Source organism: Heteronotia binoei, chromosome 5, assembly GCF_032191835.1.
Source record: "Heteronotia binoei isolate CCM8104 ecotype False Entrance Well chromosome 5, APGP_CSIRO_Hbin_v1, whole genome shotgun sequence".
Lineage (NCBI taxonomy): Eukaryota > Metazoa > Chordata > Lepidosauria > Squamata > Gekkonidae > Heteronotia > Heteronotia binoei.
Genome location: NC_083227.1, coordinates 166,762,954 through 166,769,980, shown reverse-complemented (window position 1 = coordinate 166,769,980; position 7,027 = coordinate 166,762,954).

Sequence of the window (7,027 nt, the reverse complement as noted above, 5' to 3'; positions counted from 1 at the left end):
AACTCCAAAGGGAGTTCTGGCCATCACATTTAAAGGGACGGCACACATTTTCAATTCAATTTCAAGGGGCACCTTCTTTTGGGGCTCATAGAATTGGACCCCCTGGTCCAATCGTTTTGAAACACGGGGGGTATTTTGGGGAGAGGCACTAGATGCTATACTGAAAATTTGGTGCCTCTACCTCAAAAAACAGCCCCCCAGATGCCCGCGGATCAATTCTCCATGATTTTCTATGGGAATAAATCTCCATAGGGAATAATAGAGTTCCCAGCAGACATTTCCCTCCCCTCCCCCCGTTTTCTGACGACCCTGAAGCGGGGGGAGGGCCTCCAAACCGGGGAATCTCCTGCCCCCACCTGGGGATTGGCAACCCTAGTGAGTCACCAGAGGTTGTCATGAGTTCCAGATGCTTGTGCATGCACACAAACACACACACATATACACAAATAAGAAAGAGCTTACTCAGATACCTCTGTGTTTACACATCAGTTCCAGATTTCATACTTCTACAGGTCCAATAACAGTGTCCCAGGCTATGACAGCTGCTTTCTCCCGTGTATAGGGGTTACATTAATTTCACGAGTAAACACTTCTACATGTTTAAGAGAACAAGGTCTAAGTCCGGTGGCGCCTTTAAGGCCAAGAACATTTTATTCGGTATAAGTGAGAACTGAGTGATTTAGCATGGATAATGATATAATAAGTGATCTCTGTTAAGCCCAGGGGGTTTCATTGTCCTGATTGCTGTAGCAACTGGTTATTTAGAGATCTCTAGTTCCAGTTGGTTTCTGAAATTCCTTTGCAATAAAGCAACTACTTGGGAGTCCCCCGTTGAGTGTCCTGGAAGGATTAAATGTTCTGCAGGTTTCTCAGTTTTGTGATTCTTGATGTCAGATTTGTGTCCCTCTATCCCCTGGCATGGGGGTTGACTGGTTTGCCCTGTAAAAAGAACTGAAGGGCACTGTTGGCATTTAATGGCATATATACAGTGAGAAGATGAGCGAGTGAATGAGCCTGAGATGGTACAGTTGAGATTAGGTTCAGTGATTTGTGTAGTCTGTGTGTATATGGCACCAAAGTTGGCCTCTGGGTTTATTGCACGTTTTGGTACCAGCGTCCGTATTCAAATTAGACAAAACAATTCTTGTTCATACCGATAATTAAACTTTGTTGGTTTTAAAGATTCCACTGGACTCAAACTTAATTCTCACATCTATTTGTTAACTCTTTTATTTGTATGCTAATTTGCTGCTATTCACTGGTTTACCAGATGCTTTAATCCAATCTTAGCTATATTTATCTCTCAATTACTAATGCATCTTGACTCTAACTAGCCCTTCCTGGCAACCAGCACCCACCCCGCCCCACACACCTATATATAAGGCTTGAGGAAGTCTGTTTCAATTATCTGAAGAAGTGTGCATCCACACAAAAGCTTATACCCAGAATTAAACTTTGTCGGTACTCACCTGAATCTATGTTTAGCAAAATTCTTCTGCAATATCTCCTGCAATTACAATGAAAACACTGCTCTGTAAAGCACTATGAACCACAAAGCAATAAAATTCCCTGCATCTAGAATGGAACCAACATTTATTACAAGCAAGGCTTTGCACTAGGCTATGTGCCATCCATATACAAAAGTTGGCATGTGACGGAGGTTGAGGAGAAATAAACCTATTCTGGGAGTTGCTGCCAAAAATGTTAGTATTCATAAAATGGCCCTCTTTGTGCCTGAATCAGGCTCAAGACAAAGAGGTCTGAGGAGGGAAGGTATACATTTCTGATTCAACATTTCTAGAAGATCCAGATGTGATGCTGTGTTACTATGAAACCAAACTCTGTTGCAGTTCTCGATCCTGCACTGGCTCCTATTTATTCCTTTTTCCTCTTCACCCTGCCATTCCTCTCATCTTTTTTTTGGTTACAGCTTCTGTTCCTCCCATTCCCCTCTTTAGTTTTCCTTCAACCAGCGTTGAAATTTAGATTCTACACCTGCAGAAGGAACATGTCTTGTTTAGTTTATTATTCTGTAAATTGCAGTGTATACTGGCTATCTCTCTTGTCTCTCTCTCGGCTTGACTTCGCGAACGAAGATTTAAGAAGGGTGCAGTAGTCCACGTCTGCTGCAGGCTCGCTGGTGGCTGACAAGACCAATGCGGGACAGGCAGATCCGGCCACAGTGGCTGCAGGGAAAAGTCTGATTTGGGGTTGGTGCTGTAGCAGTGCGATTCTTCCTCAATCTCCTTTTGTCCTCAAGACCAGCTATGCGTGCGTTCTCAAAGGAAGAGACAGCCTGGTGGATGGTGTGCCTCCATGCTTTGCGATCTGAGGCTAGGTCAGACCACTGGTGATGGTTGATGCGACAGGTGCCAAGGGATTTCTTCAAGGAGTCCTTGTACCTCTTCTTTGGTGCCCCTCTATTTCGATGGCCGGTGGAAAGTTCGCCATACAGAGCAATCTTGGGAAGGCGGTGGTTTTAAATACTGGCTATGCTATGTAAACAATTGTCTTGTTTTCCAAGCACAGACAACATTATGATATAAGGGACAGAGCCCCAGTGACAACTATCAGATCTCATGCCATCTGAACCCTTCATTATACTGTCTATTTTTCGTGAATTTAAAGGTAACGGTAGTCCCCTGTGTAACTGGATTGTTACCCATGGGATGACGTCACATCAGGAAGTTTTCTTATCAGACTTTTATCATTGCCTTCCCCAGTCATCTACACTTTCCCCCCCCAGCAAGCTGGGTACTCATTTTACCTACCTTGGAAGGATGGAAGGCTGAGTCAACCTTGAGCCGGCTTCCTGAACCCAGCTTCCACTGGGATCAAACTCAGGTTCTGAGCAGAGCTTGGACTGCAGTACTGCAGCTTGCCACTATGCACTATGGGGTTCCTTTAATGCACTTACACACCTTTTATCGGTACACTGTACTGTTTACTACTATATGCTTGTAACGTTTGTGGCGTTTTCACTTGGTACTTCACAATACACCTTTATTTTTGATATATCTTCTTGTGTGCTATGTTTTTGCATTCCTCAGTGTTTCTTTCCAAACACCCCCCCCAAACAACTGTGTGGACTGATCAAGCCGCCTTCCTGGGTGGAGAACTGTAGCAATGGAAACCTATTAATCAATTCAATTTATTTATTCTGCCAGTGACCAGTACAATTACAGAGTGATCCTGAATTACGCCTACATTGCAGTTGCCATGAAACCTTGGCACTGCTAGTCAGCTCCCTAAAGGCCAAGTCTTGCTTGTGGCTGCTTGTGGCGGTGGGGGGGGAATGTAGCTGGCTGCTTGTGGCAGCGGAGGGGAGGAGTGTAGCTGGCTGCTTGTGGCAGCGGAGGGGAGGAGTGTAGCTGGCTGCTTGTGGCAGCGGAGGGGAGGAGAGTAGCTGGCTGCTTGTGGCGGTGGGGCGGGGGAGTGTAGCTGGCTGCTTGTGGCAGTGGAGGGGAGGAATGTAGCTGGCTGCTTGTGGCGGTGGGGCAGGGGAGTGTAGCTGGCTGCTTGTGGCAGCGGAGGGGAGGAGTGTAGCTGGCTGCTTGTGGCAGCGGAGGGGAGGAGTGTAGCTGGCTGCTTGTGGCAGTGGAGGGGAGGAGTGTAGCTGGCTGCTTGTGGCAGCGGAGGGGAGGAGAGTAGCTGGCTGCTTGTGGCGGTGGAGCGGGGTGTAGCTGGCTGCTTAGAGGCAGTGCCCATGCAGATTCCACTGCAGCGTGGCCTCCCAGCGGACCGTTGAGGTGGGGGCGGCACGAGGGGAGGAGCGCATCAGGTCAATGGGAGTGGCCATTGCATGTGACAGTTGGGGATGGGGAAGGGCAGTTGGGGAGAACCCCGTTTTCCTCTCCCAACCTGCCCTCTGGCAGAAACCTGTGCCAACGACAGGCAAGAGGTTGCAATCATTTGCTTTCCCTGTCTGCCAGCGTGTTCCATTGGCGAGCCCTCGTGAAGACTCTGAATCCACCCCCTGCAATGGCTCCCACCACCACGGACTCAGAACCTCCATGACCCAGTGCCCCCCCCATACTACTTACACAGATGCCTTCCCCCCACCCCGATTGCCAGAGGGAGGGACGGTGGCTCAGTGGGTAGAGCAACTCCTTGGGAAGCAGAAGGTCCCAGGTTCAATCTCTGGCATCTCCAAAAAAGGGTCCAGGCAAATAGGTGTGAAAAACCTCAGCTTGAGACCCTGGAGAGCAGGGGAGGGATGGTGGCTCAGTGGTAGAGCATCTGCTTGGTAAGCAGAAGGTCCCAGGTTCAATCCCCGGCATCTCCAACTAAAAAGGGTCCAGGCAAATAGGTGTGAAAAACCTCAGCTTGAGACCCTGGAGAGCAGGGGAGGGATGGTGGCTCAGTGGTAGAGCATCTGCTTGGGAAGCAGAAGGTCCCAGGTTCAATCCCCGGCATCTCCAACTAAAAAGGGTCCAGGCAAATAGGTGTGAAAAACCTCAGCTTGAGACCCTGGAGAGCAGGAGAGGGATGGTGGCTCAGTGGTAGAGCATCTGCTTGGTAAGCAGAAGGTCCCAGGTTCAATCCCTGGCATCTCCAAAAAAGGGTCCAGGCAAAGAGGTGTGAGACCGTGGAGAGCCGCTGCCAGTCTGAGAAGACAAGACTGACTTTGATGGACCAAGGGTCTGATTCAGTATAAGGCAGCTTCACATGTTCATATGTTCAACCCCATCCTGCAGCAGACACAGGAGCCTCAGTCATACACTCATTCCATTAGCGACCTCCCCCCCCCCCAAAGGGTTGCACCACTTCACCCTTCTCCATTCCATGATCACAACAACCCCATGAGGTTGGTCAGGCGGAGGGGATACATCTGGCATCTGGCCCAAGGCTACCCACACAGCTTCCATTGTACAAGAGGGGAACAAACCCTGGGACTCTCTGGTCCAGCCTCAAACTCCAATCAGTGTGATGAGACAGCTTATGCCTGCAAACCGCCCTCTGGCCCCTCCTCGCTTCACACAGAAACCCGCGAGGCCAGTGAGCCCTCTTAGGCATTCCCCTGGAAAGCCCACAGGAGTGGCAGATGGGGTGTAGAGGGAGTGAGGCGGGGAGTGGCATGGGCCTCTGGCCATACAGCAGAAACCAAGCAGCAGAGACAAAGTTGTGGCACAACATAGACTTTATTGCCCTGGAATCCACGACAAGGGTGACAACTCCATCCGCTTCCACTCTGGGGACTGAGACTCCCCGGCAGGGCATGATCCTAAGTGGGACAGTATCGCAGGTGGAGCCCGGAAAGGCTTGCTGGGTGCAAAGCTCTGCTTCAAGAGCAGGACTGCAACAGCTGACCGAGGAGGGACTTGCCACACCCACAAGCCTCTGTGTTGAATCTCCACCTGCAAGACAGTAAAACAGAGTCATGGAGATCAAGCATAACTGCCATGTCAGCCTCAGCCATGGATGTCTTTTCCTGGAAGGGTCTGCAGATACAGCTCCGGGGCCCCACTGTTAAGGCACAGGATGGAACCTGCCGATGCGCACTCCCTGTCCTGTGTCGAGGTGCTCCTGGAGATCTTGCCATCTGACCTGCAGGAGCTTCAGTTGAAGGCTGTGAATTGGAAAGGAAATGGTTTAAAGGGACACTTGTAAAACTGGTTCACCACAAGCAGCTGACTAACCCCTCCCCCCGGACACAGATACACCCTGTGCCCTGCTGAGTCTCATGGAAAACTTTCCAGGGGAGTTTTTCCACGGCATGTCAGGGGCCGCGATGCTGCACTGTTGCTGGGCTTGAGTGAAGGAGACACTGTCATGGCACACTGGAGAGCCAGTTTGGTGTAGTGGTGATGTGTGAGGACTCTTACCTGGGAGAGCCGGGTTTGATTCCCCACTCCTCCACTTGCACCTGCTGGAATGGCCTTGGGTCAGCCCATAGCTCTGGCAGGAGTTGTCCTTGAAAGGGCAGCTGCTGGGAGAGCCCTCTCCAGCCCCACCCACCTCACAGGGTGTCTGTTGTGGGGGAGGAAGGTAAAGGAGATTGTGAACCGCTCTGAGACTCTTCGGAGTGGAGGGTGGGATATAAATCCAATATCATCATCATCATCATCATCATCATCATCATCATCATCATCATCATCATCATCATCATCATCTTCTTCTTCTTCTTCTTCTTCTTCTTCTTCTTCTTCTTCTTCTTCTTCTTCTTCTTCTTCACCTCACCTCAAGCAAGGAGAGAGGGGGAGGAAGTCTGAGATGCTTGCCCATGCTTCCTTGTCCGTGCATGGGTGCACTTGTGCGTTTGCTCCACTCCACTCTCTCTAAGTCCACAATAATCCACCCAACCTCTCTACTGACTAGCCCATTAGCAGACTAAGACTTTAAATATGATGGGTGGGGAAAAAACTCCCTGCTTCACCATCAGTTTGTTTAAATAAGCTAACACTACAGTCAGGCACCCAAGGCAGCTTTGAGAGGGTTCACAACTTTGCTAAGAGATGGCAAAGTTTATACGTTGGCATTGAGGAGCAGAAGCCAAATAGCCCAGCAGATATGATGGATTCTTCAAGGGTCTTCTCAGCCAAGGTCCTTTCCAGGGGCAGCCCAAGCCCGATTGCTGTCAGAGTGGTCATCCAGACAGACATGTTGGCCTGCAGGCTGGTGGGTGGGTCTAAGCCCTCCCCAGGGGTCCAGAATTTTTGTTACAAATACAAATACTAGTTTTATAATATAGTGGGTTCAATACCAAAGGTGGTAGTGATCATGGCTCTTGATTAGGTACAGCATAGTATAGGGCTACACTCAAAGACTTTCAAACGGGGCCCAAAAGGCCAACTATATACCACTCAGGGTTCCCACGCTAGCATCCTATTGGACCATTCAAGCCAGCAGGGGACCCATGATTGGAGCAGGACAGCAGGGGTTTGGCTCCTGCTGCCCATTGTTCCCGAGTTCCTAAGCCAGGGCTGGCGCAGTTTATCGCCTAAGAGCAGCATTTACTGCGCTCTGTTTTCAGACCACGCCCACAGAACTGCTGCTTGGAAGACACGCCAAGAAACCACAGGAACAA